The sequence below is a fragment of the Nannospalax galili genome, unplaced genomic scaffold (genome assembly GCF_000622305.1).
Source record: "Nannospalax galili isolate Female #2095 unplaced genomic scaffold, S.galili_v1.0 scaffold87, whole genome shotgun sequence".
Lineage (NCBI taxonomy): Eukaryota > Metazoa > Chordata > Mammalia > Rodentia > Spalacidae > Nannospalax > Nannospalax galili.
In genome coordinates this window covers 8,426,059-8,444,456 of record NW_008360320.1, presented here as the reverse complement: position 1 = coordinate 8,444,456, position 18,398 = coordinate 8,426,059, and the positions used below count along the sequence as shown (strand labels likewise).

The 18,398-nt window shown below is 39.1% G+C and overlaps 1 protein-coding gene across 3 annotated transcripts in view; it reads right to left on the bottom strand.

The window, feature by feature from the left end:
- Positions 1 to 18,398, bottom strand: part of Zeb2 (zinc finger E-box binding homeobox 2) — a 131,662-nt gene that overhangs the window by 61,187 nt on the left and 52,077 nt on the right. The window lies entirely within an intron of this gene.

Below are 18,398 nucleotides of genomic sequence, written 5' to 3'. Positions count from 1 at the left end.
TACTCTTCCCCTTAAAGAGAGAGAGGAGGAGGAGGAGAAGCAAAACATTCACGTGGGGACAGGGGGGCTGGCTACACAGGAAACCTGGTCCCAACTCAACCACTGACAAAAGCCTTTAATCTTTCCCACATTCCTCAAGGCATTCTGCTTCTGTAATAAGACATATTCCTTTCAAGTAAGTCCTGATAAGGGAATTCATTTTTTTTTAAACAGGAAATGTATATCCTTGTAAGTCTATCATCTTATTTAGTTTCTATATTATAGGTCTAGCTAATCCCAAACAATTTCCTTATCAGCTGGCATGCTAAGGGCACCATCATCAAAACAAACAATCTGTTAATACAACTAAGGTTATGCAAAGCTGAGCAGTTTGTGCTATATTTAATATGCAGACGACAGGGCAGAGTTTTCTGAAATGCTTGGTCAGAGACCAATCAGGTTGATACTGAAGGATTTGAATTGCTCTTAGACTCTGTGATCCACTCACATCTGGATGCAGCACTAAAATGATATTCAAATATCTCTATTCCACAGGCCAGTTGTGGGTGTAGCAAGGCCTGTGTGGACTCAGCACACGTTTCCTGTCTGCATCCTCTTACCTTCTTTTTCATCTCCATTCTATTTCCATTGGCTCCCCCCTCAGATTTCAGAGTCAGAAAGTTTTAGCAACTACAAAGGCAGAGCCAGGCATCATTTCTATGCATAGACTCATTAGCTTGAAGTCTAGCTTCACTGTCACTTTAAATAAATTAAAATGAGATTTAGAAAAACACAAAGGCCTGGTCTGTAAATCATTCTATTAGTATGTCTGAGTGCACTTAGGTGATTACCTGATGTCTGCATGATTAATACTAAGCAGAGGTATGGGCCAAACTGCCGCCAACCCCCTTCCATGGGAGGAAGAAAGGGGGGAGGTGCCATCACTGTGGGACTCTTAAGGTTACACCACTCAATAAAAAGTGAAAGAAGTTTAGGGAAAGTGAAAAACTGGTATTTTAAAAGAACTATTCTCTAACTAATGAGAGGGAGTCCTTCAAAGGTATCTGCTACTGAGGGCAGGCATGCATCTCAATTAAGAATTTGGCAAAGGAAAATTGCTGGTGATGACAGTATATTTAGGCAGAAGTCTTGAACAGGGTACAGTGGCACATTAGACTATGTAGTACAAACCTAGGAATGTTGTGTTACCATTTGGGAAAAGACAGAATTTGTGACTTTCAGCTTTTGTCTCAACCTAGGATTTATAAACAAAATGTATTGTGTGTAGGGTAAAGTTAAGAGCACGGTAACAGGGATCTGAATGATGCTGCTTTAACTTTGAAATAGAAGATGTTTGGGAAAAAAAGATGTTGCTTCATATTTGGGAAACTATTTTAAATCGATAGATTAGGATTAGAAACCGTAAAACAGTTTTTGATAGTAAGTTTTTAAAAGCTTCACGAACTACTGGAGAACTGAAAGTGATTACTGAAACACAGGATTTCCAGAGCAATTACAACTTATAGAGAGAAGGACAAACCTTATCATCACTCTGTAGACACAGTCAAGGTCTCATCAACAGCAAACAATAAGAAGGACAAAGTAAACCTGGAATTTCCCAGGTCATATTTTTTGTTTTTTCATCCAGAGGACATTTGCCATCACTAGAACCCCTCACTGTTCAAAATATATACATGGACTTAGATGAGTTCAAGGTTAAACTGATTCTACCTAAACCTCTTGCTGTAAGAACCAGCTGGCCTTTGCCACATACTTTTGCTCAAACCATGCTCAGTGAACATCTGGTGTGTTTTGATTAACATTGCAGTTCTGACTCTAGAAAGCATGTCCTTATACATAGACACATGATTCTGATACCATGTGACTGTGCTCACTTGTAATTTACACTGAAAGCTTCAACCTTGCTCAGAATGTAAAGATTTTATTTGAATGCCAGATTTCCAAAGTTAAGAGGGAAACCATGAACTGATTCCGCATTTATGTGAATATACACGAGTGTGCCTGTCTACACCATCACAGCATCTCTTCACACACACACACACACACACACACATATACACACACTATGCTAAATCTGCCTCCAATTAACCAAAAGCACAATTTTATCCTGACAGGGAAGATTTCATTTGGTCCACATATGACTAGGGAGCCGATTTCATTTCCTGTAGAAAAACCTCTCAAACGCTGCAAAGTTACCTGACTCAGCTGCTTGTAGAAATCAAATTCAGTCAGAGATAACAGCTAATCATTTGTCACAGTAAGAAGCAATTCCCTGAAATCGGAAGGGAAAACCTGCCGCTTCAATCCGCAGGTCTGTCAGATTGCTAGAAATTACATTCTGCTCTGACTAACCTCTGCACTTGGATTGCTAACAACAAGCAGTCTGCTCTATCAAAAGAGAATATCATACAACCAGGAACCGCTTTTGATTCGTTCTATTCCAATAACCTGAGAAAAGTTTATGGACATGCCTTGCTGCCTGGACCTCAATTTCCACCAACCTGCACACTGTTTTGAATTTATAGCACTGCAGCTCCATAGTAATATAGGGAAAATTTACTGGCTGACTATCTGCTACTTCATTGAAAGAAAATTAAGAGTTGATTTTATAACCACGTAACTGATATTTGTTTCTGATACTTTGAGGAAGCACATACTTTGGAGGTTTCAATTAAAATGCCAAAAGAGAGAAGGCAAATTGATTAACTCTGAAAATAGAATTTATATATTTTTAGGAATACTTCTCGAGAGGGAATAAACTTTATACTCTTCTATGTAAACACTATTTGTGCAGCATATAAGCTTAATAAAAATGATATATAACATCTCTATTAGATTTATAATTTACATAGGGGTAGTGAATATGGGATTTAGGTAAAAATCTCTCTCTCACATACACACATAACACACACACACACACACACACACACACATACACACTGTACAATAGTGCTTACCACATCTTTAGAAAAAATAATTAAGTCACCCAAACCTAGGAAACCATTATTATTAAAGATTACTTCAAGGTTCAAGGTAGCTTATTCATCTCTGAGAAGTTACTACTTCGAGTTGTAATCACAGAATCTTAAAAAACACCAAACCAAGCAAATAAAACTTGGCCATGTATTTTGCAAGCAATATTCAACAAAACTATGATCAGATTTTTAAGTAAGTATGTATATTACAGCTCTTTTATCTAACCAACCCGAAGTTGGAGAAGCTAGCCATCGCTGAGGAGGCTGCATCCAATGCTGAGCTGAATCTCCAAGTCTGTTCCATTTTTAAGCGCTTCTTTTCCACAGCTGGAATCAGCTGAGGAGCAACTGTAAGCAGTGATTCTGAGTTTCCTTTGCTTTTGTCAAACTGTGTCACAGCCGTAAAGTTATTTTAACGGAGTTTATTTGCCTAGGCATTTCCTTTCTCTTGCAGTAGGGTAAGAGAAAAGGAAACAACAAGTTAAACTGTAAGTAAGGTGGAGTGGAGGCAAGGACGGCTCCAGCTCCACCCAGGAACAGATAAGTTAGTGATCACCATGAGGGATTTTTAAGCTTTAAAGAAATTCATAAATCCCTTTTTGGCTTCTTTCATTTCAATTTTCCTTAAGGAACTATAGTGAGAATTAGGTAAGTTTGAAAGATCTAATTTCTTTCTTTCTAGGATCAGACCTGACTGCATCTATCATGATTAATACTGACTCAAATGGGGATCTTTTGTAAATTCTTCAATATAGGGCATATTTTATTTTGCTTCGTTTTGTTTTGTTCCTTTGGAGACAGGGTCTCCCTGTAGCCTCACCTGGCCTTGATCTCATAGAGATCTGCCTGCCTCTGCCTCCAGAGTGCTGGGATTAAAGGTGGGTGCCACTATGTCTATACCAGCTATTTTTTAATAATTCTTGACATACATCTCATCCCATAATTGATACAATTAATATGTTTGGTTGGATTATTCAACAGACTTCCTTGAAGCCACTCTACTAAATCTTCTTCCTAGGTCAAAAGCAATCCCCTGGGCCTTCGATCTGCTTCTTGAATGTCATCCATACAGTGGTCAGGACTTAAGCTCCAGTACTGTACAAAACAGATTTCACAATCAGATGACACCCAGACAGAGGCACAGGGTGCCAGACTCTCCTTACTGACTGTTCTCTTATCTTGGGCCAAGTCAGGGATCTGAGAACCTGCTGCAGTTAGAGTCACCTGACTGTTAAGTTCCCTCCTGTCTATTTTCAATCACTCTGGTCACAGTCAGCATGAGTCAGGGCTCCTCATCAGGGGCCTGGCCAGCAGAGCCTCACCAGGGGAGTGCATGGATCTCTCTCAGGGAAATCATGTAGAGAATATGCACTGTTATTCCCTGAAAGCATCCTATAATGTCTTCATTCCTGGAGTCTCATGTGTGCCTTAAAAACCGTTTTCCTCTAACGTTGAGTGCATTTTGATGATATAGTAAGAACTGCATGTGTATATTAATCTACTGAAAGCAGATCTTGTTTCTAGACATTTTTCACTTGATCCCTGTAACTATCCTTTCAAGAGGCAGAAAGATTGTTATTGTGGTTTTGTAGATGAGTAAACAGAGATGAAAAAAATTAATTACCTTTCCCTCAAATTAGCTAATTTTGCAAACTGGACCCAGTTTCTGACTCCATACCTCTATAGTCTAGCTTGCTGTTTCCATCACTGCTGAGGTACGAATTCAAGTCAAAACAGAATTTCTAACTAATTAGCGGAGGATGGTAGTGCAAGAACACCATTCTTGATCATTTGGTTTACTAGAAACAACTTTGCAGGAGAGTAGAGAAGAGGGGAGAACCAAGGCCAAGGTGAAAAGCAATCCCACTGAACCCTGAAGGAAAGGCAACTCAGACAATTTAGAGCATCAGGTGCACAATGTGTTCAAAGTGCACCAGTGGGTAAACTGCACCCAGCATTTCAGGACAAAGGAAGTTCTATCTTGCTTGAAGAACTTTTTTAAAACTTAAAAAACAAAACCAACCAAACAAAAACCCTCAATAAAGTTATATGCCTGTCCTTTACTGTGTTCATTCTCATCTCCCAATTTATCTGAAAATACAAATGACTTCTGCAACTAAATAGACAGCAGTGTACTAATTAACTCATAACTATTCTTTTTGGTGACTTTTTAACTGTCCTGATTAATATTTCTTTTAGGATTTGAGGTTAGATATTCATTTAAAAATACCATTCTTGGGACTGGAAAGGTAACTCAGTAGTTAAGAGCACTTGTTGCATTTGCAGAAGACCTGGATTCCAGTTCCCAGCATCCACATGGCAGCTCACAACAGGCTGCTACTCCAGTTCTAGGGGACCTGACACCCTCTTCTGGCCTCTGTAGTCACTGCATGTACATGGCATATACACAAATATGCAGGAAAAAGAATCTCTCTCTCTCTCTCTCTCTCTCTCTCTCTCTTTCTCTCCCTCCCCCACACTCACACAAATACCATTCCTGGGCTTGAAGAACTTTTTTAAAACTTAAAAAACAAAACCAACCAAACAAAAACCCTCAATAAAGTTATATGCCTGTCCTTTACTGTGTTCATTCTCATCTCCCAATTTATCTGAAAATACAAATGACTTCTGCAACTAAATAGACAGCAGTGTACTAATTAACTCATAACTATTCTTTTTGGTGACTTTTTAACTGTCCTGATTAATATTTCTTTTAGGATTTGAGGTTAGATATTCATTTAAAAATACCATTCTTGGGACTGGAAAGGTAACTCAGTAGTTAAGAGCACTTGTTGCATTTGCAGAAGACCTGGATTCCAGTTCCCAGCATCCACATGGCAGCTCACAACAGGCTGCTACTCCAGTTCTAGGGGACCTGACACCCTCTTCTGGCCTCTGTAGTCACTGCATGTACATGGCATATACACAAATATGCAGGAAAAAGAATCTCTCTCTCTCTCTCTCTCTCTCTCTCTCTCTTTCTCTCCCTCCCCCACACTCACACAAATACCATTCCTGGGTTGGGGACATAGCTCAGCCTAGCTGCACAAGGTCCTGGGTTCTATCTCTAGAACTAATAGAAACATTTTCCCTCACTCATGAGAATGTAGTTGGAATACTCATAGTAAGAGCAGTTTGGAGATCAGATGTACACTGTGATAGGTTCTATACTTATACTATCCGTGGGAACTGACCACCATGCTCTGCGCACACTTGAAGCTGACCCTCTGTTTTCCATACTCCTGGGCTATTTGTATTGCTTTTAAATGATATCTGTGTTATATACACATACTAACCCCCTTCTATACCACATGCAACTTCATTTTTTTCAAATATGAGAGTTAAGATAAAAGAAAAAAAAACCTCAAACACTCTCTAATTAAACGTAAGGTCCACTTCATAGGATTGAGCTTATACCTGACATTGATATCAGGCTTAGCAATCTGAGACTAGACAGGTCACAAGGCATAGGAAAGAGTCTAATACTAGTTGTCTACTAAATAGTTATATTATTTTATTTATTTATTTTTATTTTATATGTATGAGTGTATTTCCTGCATGGATGTAAGTGCATCAATGATATGCAGTCCCTGTGGAGGCTAGAAGAGGGACTTGGATCCCCTAGAGCTTGAGTTAATGGACGGTTGTCTGTTACTATGTGGGTGCTGGGATTTGAACCAGGGCCTTCTGCAAGAAAAGTCAGTGCTCTTAACCACAGAGCCATCTCTCCAGTCCTTAGATATAGTATTAAACGACTTCTAAGGACTTATCGTTATACCCATAAATTAATACATTTCTTAACTCTCACCAGATGCAGCAGATGGCGATTAACAGAGAAACCCACAACTGGCCAACATGAGAGAACAAGAGGCTTCAGAGTGCTTATCCCTGAATAGGATACTTTTATCGAACATCTTCCCCTCAAGACTTAGGGATCAGTGCAGAAGAGGAGGTGGAAAGATTGTAAGAGCCAGAGGTGGTGGATGACCACAAAGAAATAGAGTTTTCCAGACAGCTAGTTAATTACTCTTATGAACTCACAGAAATGTTGACAGCATGTACAAGTCCTATGCAAGCTCAAACCAGACAAAATCCCAGCATAGACACTGGGAAGTGGATAAGAAATCTTAACCCAACCTAAGGAACTTTTGGCAACTGATGACTGCTGGAGGAGGAGAAATGGTCTCTTTCAAGGAAGAGGCTCTTGGTACATTAACCAGGCACTAGTTAGTGAATGGACTCCTATTAAAGGACATTTGGGAACACAAATCAGATTTTATAGGCTTTATCATATATAATATATATTATGTATAACAGAGCACATTAAATTGATCAGGGGACAGTAAGGGGAGGTGTGACTAGGGGATGGGATCTAAATACCATCAAATTATGCTATATGAAAATCTCAAAATTTTTAAAAGAAATATTAAAATATTTTGAATGCTTTACTATTTAATTTAATATTTACATGTAAATTTTAATTTTTATGTATATGAGTGTATTCTCTGCCTGTATGTAAGTACACCTGTGTCATACAGTGCTTGCAGAGGTCAGAAGAGGCCATTGGGTCCCCTGGAACTGGAGTTATGGACGGCTGATAGCTGCCATACAGGTGCTGGAAATCGAACCCAGGTCCTCCGCAAGAGCACTTAGTCAGTGCTGAGCTATCTCTCTAGCTCCAATATTTACATATTAATATGAAAATTTAAAATAGCATCTTAAAATGTCCTTTAAAAATTTTAAATTGCATTTATTTATTTATTTTATTTTTTACGTGTGTGTGTGTGTGTGTGTGCGTGTGTGTGTGTGTGTGTGTGTGTGTGTGTGTGTGTAGGTATGCATGCCATGGTGGGTATGTGGAGGTCAGAAGTACCTGTAGGCATTGCTTCTTTCCTTCCTGGGGACCAAACACAACTTGTCAGGTCCTGGTGATTCATCTTTGAGCCATCTCTTGGGCCAAATTACCTTAACTTTGTGTATGTAGAACTGAAACATAAATTTTGGATGGGAAGAAAATGGGAAATGCTCTGTAGCCTTCATGTTACCTAGTTTTTTATAAGCATACTTTTTTTTTTTCTTTTTGGGTCTTCTTGAGACAGGGTCTCCTTACAGCCCCAGCTGTCCTGGAACTCACTATGTAGACCGGGCTGGCCTTGAACTTACAGAGATCTGCCTGCTTCTGCCTCCCGAGTGCTGGGATTAAAGGCGTGTGCCACCGTACCCGGCTGCCACTATTTTTTTAACCACCATTTTCACCTTGGCCCCGAATTATGGATATTATGGAGCTTAGACTTTAAAAAAATAATCAATTTATAATTTTGTTCATATTTCAAATGATAGATGACACACAGATACTTAAATTTTCTAAGAGAAAAAGAAAAATCCTGTCTTTTCTTCTGAAATTTAAGCAGGTAGCTCTTGAAAAATCACTGGGAAAAGTCTGTATTTTCTCAGGTTTAACTAAATAATTTATGCATACTTTCACTTTGGCATGATGAAGCAATTTTAGCCTTTAAAACCCACAACTACTCAAGAGGGAAAAGGTCTGGTTCCTGCAACTTAAATAATTTAAACATCCAGGTGGAAATGCTTTCAGCAGTCCCCTTTTTAAGACAAAGGAAGAAGACTTCAGAATTTTGAGATACTAAGGAAAAAGAATTGATAAAAGACATAACCCTGGATATATTTAATTCAGATTGGAAACCCTACAGTTTTTTGAGTGGCGGGGAGCAAAATGAGGTGTGAGATGAAATGCCTACTTTCTTGCTGCTTATAACAAATAGGCACACAGAAATGTTATGTGAGTACAGCCTTGAGCCAAATGTATATGTATATAACATATACAGCTAGAAATATCTGTAAAAGCTAATGTAGCCCTATAAGTCACCAGTCCGTGCTTTAAGCATGAGATGACTGTCAGAGATCTTAGCTATACTAAGACATATTGTGCTTTATATAAGACGTATATATAAGATTCATATATATTTTGATATATAATTTAGTAGACTAGGATGAATAGGTTGGTATGAAACACTGCTTTAGGACCCAAAGCTATAGGAAAGGACACTTGGAACTATTGAATTTAGGTGTCCAATATAATGGGTCATCTGAGTCCATGGCCTCTAGCCTTATGTCAGATTTCAGAACTGCCATGAGGAAATTTGCCTTCTCACTTGTAGGTCTGTAATGACATATTTGTCAAAGAGGGTAGGACTTGGGACATAGCCTCTGTAGGTTTAGTGCATAGCTTGAAATCAGCAAATCTTGAGGGTGGCAGAAATTCCTGTTGTCTTATAAACATCTCCCAAAATCAATAGGGTACTTTGATTTGTAGTTTCTTGTTGAAGAGAAAAGCACCCAAGAGCTCATAGATAACACATCTTGTTATTCTTAAGTCTTTGTCGCCTTCATATTTGATGGCTTATATAAACATGAATATCAGGTAAGGTACAAAATAAGATAACAAATAGAACTAAAGAGAATTTTCTTTAGAGTTGATCATGATAAAAATTATATGCAAATGCAAAAAATATTGCTGTGTGTGTTTATTAAAATTAAGGTAGACTTCATTCTTACAGAGGAACACAGATGTTCAAAATTCATGTGTTTTTAACACTTGGAACTTTGGTTGTGTGCACCATGGACATGCAACATACTAGGCCTGGAAAGAGAGACGCTGCTGAAGATATGGAGCAAGATTAGCCTCTGTGGCAATAGGGAAGGCTGGGCATGGCCAAAGTGTAGAAAGGAGAGCTACCAAAACCCTGCAGCAGTCCAGAACAAGGTCACTGGGCCTATAGTGATGACATTCTAAATTTGATGTTGGCTCTGTTTTTTGTTGTGGTGGTGTGGATGAGGGTCCCCTCAGTGATGTGGGCCAGAGACGGGACATGAGAAGAGTGATTTTTAAGGCATGGACACATCAGTGCCCTGAAGGGATTTAAGAAATAGTATTCTTTTTAATGTTTTATTTATTTTGTGTGGGGGGGGTGTATTGCCTGCATATGTGTAACGGTACCCATGTCATTTGGTGCCTGCAGAGGTCAGAAGAGGGCATTAGATCCCCTGGAACTGGTGTTATGGGCTGTTGTTAGCCACCATGTGGGCGCCAGGAGTTGAACCCGGGTCCTCTGCAAGAGCACCCAGTGCTCTCAACTGCTAAGCCATCTCTCCAACCCCAAGACAGAATATTCTTGATATCTGTGTAGAACTCCAATGATTGCTAAGGTACAGAATGTGAACTGAGGCTGGGAGGACTGGAGTGTGTGGGTGGCTGTTCTTTCATCCCCCCACTTTTTTTTTTGGTTATCCATTGACTTTAATTAAGCCTAGCCAGCCTCATAAGCATGGGAAACTCGGAGAACTTTTGTGTTTAAAGTGACCTTGTTCCCAGGGTTTGCCCTACAACTTCTCTCAGCTTTGCTGCAAGGATGAATATTCACATTCTTGCTCTAAATCTCAGAACAGGGCACCTGGTGTAAAAAGAAAACCCAAATCTCATCTGAAGTATGGTACACGGAGCGCTGTGTCCTAAGAAAAAAGAAACTTTTCTTTTAAGGAAAAGAAACCTTTCTGTAATCTTGCTGGTTATAGCTCTTCACTGTATTATTTTAAGTCAATTAATTCAAATTTAAAAATAATGAAATTACTAGCAGAGACTCTAAACTTCTTTTAGTATATTAAATTGGGCAGATTGCTTCTCTCCTTCTAATTATGAATGTTGCAGTTACAAAAGAAACTGTCAGTTTGATAGAGCAAAAGACAATCTGTCTGCCAAAAATGTCCAACCATAATTCTAAAAAAAAGCCATCGTCATGAAGAACATGCTACTTTGTTTGATGTACTGTCTTATTGGAAACCTAATTTGCTTTCAACCTTGGAGACAACACATAACATAAGTTCATATGACTAATTTTTCTTGGAAATATGAGTAATTAGAATTAGGGGCCATTTTCATAGCAGGAGAGGACAGGTTTTAAAAGAAATTCAAAGTAAGTGTTATAGTTATTTTCTGTGCTTTTTTATGGCACTTCTAAAACCAAGTAGAAGGGGGATGCTGAGCTTTGTACTGGATAATGTGAGTCCCCATGTAAATTGTGAGCGATTGCAAAGTACGGAAAGGTTTATTACCTAAGGTGAGCCCTCCCAGAGCTCTTGGAGTATAAAAGCATTAAGCGTATGTTCTAACAAAGTCATAAAAATCAATAAACAGGAACCCCCCACCTGTGCAATGGCCCCAGTGTTAAGTTTTATACATGTAGTAATAGTGCATATCAATTTTCACCACCCTTCCTACGCTAGCTATTACAGGGCCTACCACCACCGGAGGGAGGGCCAGAGCCGCACCATTCATCTATCCCACAGAGTTGTCTACATGCCAGGCCCATTGCATCATTGTCAGTTTTATTCTATCTGCAACTGGACAAGGCTGTAGCCCTCGCTCTATACACCCACTCAGTACTGCAACAATCACAAACTGTGTGCCTCTGTTTAAAGAGTTTACAAGTTCTTCTGAAAGAAAAACAAAACTGTTGCATATTAATGCCCTCAGATGATCACACAGGGAAGGGAGAAAGCCATGTCACTTCCACCGATATCTGACCTTGTCCAATTGCTGCAGTCTGTGGCTTATCCACCAAGGTTTGAAAAATAAAACAGCTAGTGGAGAAGCAGCTGGAGGACTAGCATCTACAGCAACTAGTTAAATTTTTGTTCTCTAAAAGCCAGAAGATTCAGAAAGCACAGGTTACCCTCTCACCACACAGATGGTAACACATGCTAAACGTTAGGACCTAAATATGCAGTATGTTCACCAGTTTACAGAAATAACTACTAACATCACACTTATTTCATAATTAAAGGAAATCCTCCCACCCCATCTCCCCATTTTTACGAATAAGGCAGAAAATATCACTGAATGAGTAACCTTTGTACCACATCCACTCTTTGCCATCCGTTACCCCATACAGGGTGAGGGATGGGACAGGCCTTATTAAATCACAGCTACTTGTTGGTAAGAAGGTCCAATGACAAGGGGAAAAAGACTGCACTGGGGGCATTCTGAGAAAAGAAAACATAAAAGAAAAAGACCCCACATTTTAATTATAATTAGAAATAACCACTCTGTGGTAACGAGAAACATTTGAGAAGAACCTTCATTCACACACAGGCCTTGGTTGTTTTTTCCTCTTTCGTTTAATGATTCTATTGCTTATAGTTTTAATAGGCCTGAGAAACAAAAGAAGGCCCTTGGTGAGGACTCCTCTTCTCTCCTCCCTAGGAAAACAAAACAAAAAAAGAACAAAAAACCCAGGAGTTTTATCTGTCTGAGGTTGCCTTTGATAGTGCTCACAACACGGAAGTGCCACTCACGGTACTTAAAGCTGTGTCATTGAGGAGTGTAAAAATAGAATAAAGTTGTATAAAAAATGAGAAATTATGCTACAACTCAAGAGCTATAGCATGACACAAGCAACATGAGCTATCTCTCCATTTTTTCAGAAGGAAAAAATATAGAAAATTATAGGCAAAGGAAAACGTACCTCTAGCCTGCCTCCTAGTGAAGGTGTACCTCAGGTCTTACTAATTTCAATGGCAGCTACAAGCATAGTTGCTATGGATATTATGAGAAAATTAGACATTTCTAGCAATGTAGAGAAAGGGAAGCACTGCAGTTGTGAACAGCTGGCATACAATAGATAATTTAAGGGAAAGTGACCCTCATGTATAATTTTTAACTGAAGAATTGTCAGGCCCCATTAGTTCCAATAGGGCCTGCCAGGGCCAAGATCAGTTTATAGGAGTATTGTATTAGCACAGTTCCTAAAGACCAGCATGAAAACATAATATGGGGATTCAGTAAATTTAGTGGTTTTAAAAACTGTACACATTATTTGTTATACTGACACCAGTGCTTGCTGCCTATGTGTTCCAATGAAAAGTCCAACAGGGTAGCAACTTCCACAGTAAACATTTTGTAAAAGAAAAACCCCTTCTGAGCAGTTTTATTTATGTTCTGAAGTAACTCCCAAAAGTTAAAAGGGAAAAGAAAATGGTTACTATCTTACTGATTATTCACTGTGGCACCGAACACTTCTGACTCAAAGACCCTAGAAGGAAATAGGGCGAGAAGCAGAAAATGGCATAAACCCATTCAACTCAAGTTCTTGTTTAGAAGTATGGAAATTGTTAGCAGTCATCTGTGAAGGATGTAATGAGATCTAATTGAGGGATGTAACGTATGTTTCAAAAGACATAGTTAAAGTAAATCAGAGAGAGAAAAGAGGCCACCCCTCCCTTGTAAGTTAAACACTGACGCTTCCTTGGTACCAGGGTTATCTCACTTAAACACATGTTAGGACCACCAAGATGTCCAAGGGACTCATTGGAAACATGAATTCATATTCTTTAAAGCAAGAAGTGATCCCTCAGGGAAAGCTTCATGGATAAAAAGACAATGGAGGTGATAGTTATATAAAATACTTATCTGAGTAGCTTCTGTAGCTTTGCAAATGGTGGCTGTATTTGGCATCTGGTAGAACACACTGTTCTTAGTTTTGTGTGATACTGTACTGTTTAAAATGATGTTTTGCCTTACCTCTGTGTCCTAAGGGAGAACTGCTTGATATTGTCATGTTGTTCTTTGGTGTAAATGTTTCGAGGAAATTTCAGGCACTTATATCCCAAATTAATGGGATTCTTGGCATTCTCTCTCCCTCTTAATACCGCACTGATGTGGAATTAATCTATTTAGGTGGTTTGTCTTTTCTACACATATGAAATAATCAAGTCAACATCTTTATACATTTAAATTTACTATTTTGTTGTTTAGAGAGGCAACTATTCAATTCCACAATTATAGCCACTTAAATCAAAGTCCACTAATTAGATATCAGTACTGGGCTTTACAGGTATTATAGAATATTCTTTACTAGACAATATATTATAAGCAATCATTAGCTCGGCTATAAAGGGTTTAAATACTAATATATTTTTAAATTTGTTTTATAACCTAAACAAGTAATCAATGTACATTAATAGGCATAATTATTTTTTTGGCATCTATCCATTCATTTGGTCCACCTTGACAGCTCCAGCAAACACATCCGCAAAAGTCAGTAACCGCAATGTACAAGTAAGAGTCACCAGTGACATCTTCTCAGAGATCTGATGCACGAAGGATCCTGTTGCTGGGAGAGTAGAGTCTCTATAGTTTCCATAGCATCTTTCACAGATGTTCTAGGCAAGGACTCTGACAGATATTTCCCTCTCAAACACCACTTTCAAGTGGCCATAAAACAAGCCTTAATGAGGCGATAAACCTATTTACCTTTGATTAGGTGAGCTGTTCGATAAGATAACACTGGGAAACACTTTCCAAGAGTAAATATGTACAGAAATGGCTGACTGTGACCATTCTACTGGGATTCTAGAGGTGAACCTTGATGTCACAGAAAGTCCTTGCTTGTCCCACTCATTTCTGCACCGATTAATATGGCTTTGCCAACAGACAGAGCAATTCATACACTTTTACATCACCAGTGGTTTTAGAAAGCTCATTACTCTGGCACACACCTGGAATTCCAACACTTGGTTACAGAGGGAGACCCGGACTCAAAGCTAACCAAATAAACAAACAAACAAAACAACCTAGCGGGGAAAGACAGAAGTCCCATTTAGCGTCTAGGACTCTGATATTATACAGTTCAACCGTACCACTCTATGCTGGTCCTCATGGACTCTGAGGACTTGTAAAGACTGAAATTTTTGTTCTCCTCATCTTCATATACCCCGGGCTAGTTCTGTTTGTGGCGCATGCTTGATAGTAACTGGTCTATTTTAAATACGTGGATTTTTATTGTTCTTTTTGTCAAAACACGTAACAATGCTGTGGAATTCTAGTAATCTTTCTTATGTGGTAGAAGCCTTGCATCTATTCTTAGGAATATAAATTTTGATTTTTTAACTGTCTTTTGCCAAATAGGGCAATAGGCATCCATCAAGAGCACTGTACAGTACTATTCTCTCTACTCACCCATTGGCCTTCCTGCACTGTGGCTTGGCATATTCTCTGCAAAGGTGTGTTCACTGGATTTTAAGTAAAGACACTCTCATCATTTGATCCTTGACAACTTTTAAAACAATTACTCTTAGTCTAATAAGCAAATATGCAGCTGTTAAAATTGGGAGAAAAATATGGCCAAAATGGCAGCCTACACACCACTTGTGTGTGTTCTAAAATAAAGAAAATATGAATAAAAGGCAACTTATTCAGTGTCACTCCTACATATTTATGCTTTAAAAATTAGTCCAAGTTTATGTCCTGAGGTTTCACCTACAGGAAGCCAGATGTGCCTTCTGCATGTGACCTAAGACAGGCCTAGAGCAACAACTAGATAATTTCTCGCTCTTCCTCTACACCGTCGATTGCGGCGGCTTTCTGAGGTGAGAGAAACTGACAGCATTAACTCTCCAGGGCAGAACTTTCCAGTCAAGTGGATCAACGGACTGAAAATCTCTTATGAATAGTCATTAGGCCTTCATTACAAACCCCTCAAAACCCAGTTCTCTTTTTGCAACCAAATGCCTTTTGTCATCTTCACAAGGTGCATCATTTAATTACCAATTGATTTCTTTATATATGACAACATGTCAGATAGCAAAATACAGTGTATCTCCCTTAGGGGAGAAAAGTCTGTTAACTATCAGCATGCCAAATTACTGAGTTATCTGAAAAGCAGGCACCCTGCATGCTATTTCTTCATTCTAGCTATTTTTCCTAACAACAGCTTCTTTTTTGTTGAGCAAAACCAATAAACAGGAAAGTTAAAAGCTAATGAGCATCATGGTGGAGCCCTCCCAGATCCTGAATACTGTCAAATTAGCCAGAACACATTTTAAACTTTCTCCATATGAAAAATGGATTCTTGACAACATACGGAAAATACAGAGTGAATTCCAAAAAATGACTGCATAGAGAACTACTGTAGCCCATCTTTCTATATAGAAAATCAAAAAATCGTTTGCATTATATCAAGGATTTACTCAGCTTTTGACTTAGCTAATGCACTGAATCGTCTGCTGAGCCACTGCAGCCCAATAATCAAGTCAGTACTGTATTAATAAGCTGAATAATAAGGGAATTTCAAAAATGTACAGGACTATTATACCGTAACAATAAAACCTCAAACGGAGTAAACCAGGGCAGAGCTGAAGGTAGGCGTCAGAAAATAATGAAAGCAGTGTTGCAGCAATGCACTCTATTGTGTGGTGGTGTAAATGCCTGCTTCTCTCACACACAGAAGCCACATTACATGAGTCCGAAATGTTCTCAGAGCGTCACTGTGACTGGTTGTGCTAGAACGTGGCACCGACGGGCACTGAAAGCTGACATTATACTGCAGGATGTGTTGCAGGTGTGCAGGCCTGGGAACGTGCTCTAATTACATATTTTCCTGCAGTGCAACAATTAAGGTCGCCAAAATAATTGCCAGTTTCTTAATCCCTCTCTAACAAGACTGACATAAGGAATGGTTTATTTTTCTCTGGTTGTTTTGAAAGTGTTCCTCAAGATTTTGGTTTTCTATGGAACTGCATAAAACTAATTCTTATGTTCAGATGTGTGATTATACCTATTGTTTTAAAAAAAAGGCAGACCTGTCTTTGAATTGTGGTTAAACTAAAATCATAAGAAAAAGTGTGAATTGTATAGCCTGGTAGGTGGCTCAAATATTTTTCTTTTAAAGAAGGTAAAATTTGCTCTAAAAGACCTATTTTTACTTTCTAAACTGTTCAATTCATGTGGAATATTAAAATGTATCAAAGAGAAAAGAAAAACAGATCTCTGAAACACAGACAAAATAGTTGTCTTCACTTAGAGGGGTGGCTTTTGATATCTCTTCATTTTCATTTTTTGGTGGGAGAAGGAAGCATGGATTCTTTTAGAAACTCATTAAATGTATGAGCCCACTCCCAGGAAAATGCATCGATGTAAAAAAAATATTACAGGTAATTTCTGGTAGTTTACAGATTCCTTAAAATACATTAATGAGTTCCAGAGAAAGAACCCTGGTTGTCTAATAAATACTACAGTTATTAAGACACCTCCCTTCATTCATCCTTTTCTTGTTTCCTGTGCCATCTGACCATCACATGAAGGACATAGCATCTCCCAAAGGCAACAGCAACCAAATTTGCAGGATTTATCTTCTTACCTAAAACCTCTATCTTTCATTATCATTAGTTGTCAATTTCCCATTTTAGTTGGGCTAGTTGGGCAGAGCTGAATCATTTAGAGAATTTTGAGGCAACTAACTCATTCTTGCCCCTTTCTTACAAATCAGGAGACAGCAGTGTGTGATGATGGAGTGCTTAGTGGACATGCTGAAGTCATGTCGAGTGCATTACAATTTAACACAGGCTGAATGGTGGGGACAACAGATGTAACTAATGGGGTTAGGGGGAGAAGAGGCCTGAGCAGTGAGAGCAAGAATGGAAGGAATCAAAAGTGATTATATTGGTAATAGAGACTTCAAAGGGGAGGAATTTGGAAAGATTTTAAGGGAGGTCTAGCAAATAGAACAAGAGGCACATCTGCCGAGAGTGGCTGATAGAAGAGAGAGGACGAGTCTGCATGAGAGAAAGCAAAGGAGGGGACTGCAGGCAAGGCAGTACAGAGCTGTGGAAGGAAGCAAGCTTGAGTCTGTTTGGGGAGGCAGTGATACAAGGCCTTCTAAGACTGGAACTGTCCCACACCATCCCATTCTGAGTATCCCATAGGACTTCTTGCTAAGTAGGGAGGTTAGAAAAAACCACCTAGTATGTGGTTTAGACACTAACTCCTCCTGTCCTTTCTTATGGGTCGGATGTTTAGAACACTGTCTAGAGGAAAGGAGGATGAATGAAATGCATTGATTCTTGTGTGAGGAGGTAAACACTTGAGCTCCAATGGCAGAGTGTGAGTATGAGTGTCGTGCGCATGGGCACGCATATGACAAGGAATGAGGAGAGATATGTCTTAAAGCAGCTGTGAGGAGGGCAGGACTCAGAACTGGTCTGTGGCACTAAAAGTCATACCACATTCTGGACGCTCTTCCCAGCACCAGCAGATCTCTTTTCTCCCCTTCCCCATCTGCTGCAAGCTGTACTTCATTTTAAGGCTAGCTCAAGCCTGTCTTTTCTTACATCCTTGCTAAGTTGTTAAAAAAGGTCTCTCAGTCCCTCCTTGCACAAACATTGAACAAAGGACCTGTCTTGATCATCGCTTCATTCGTATCAGCCACTCAACAAACATCTCTTGAGCATATAGTGTGTCAGATCTGAGCATTGCCAAGCCCTTCTCTCTGACACTAATAGGTGAGGCTTTATGGGCCCATGGTAAAGAGCTAATGATTTATAGTAAAATGTTACAAATAACTATAACCT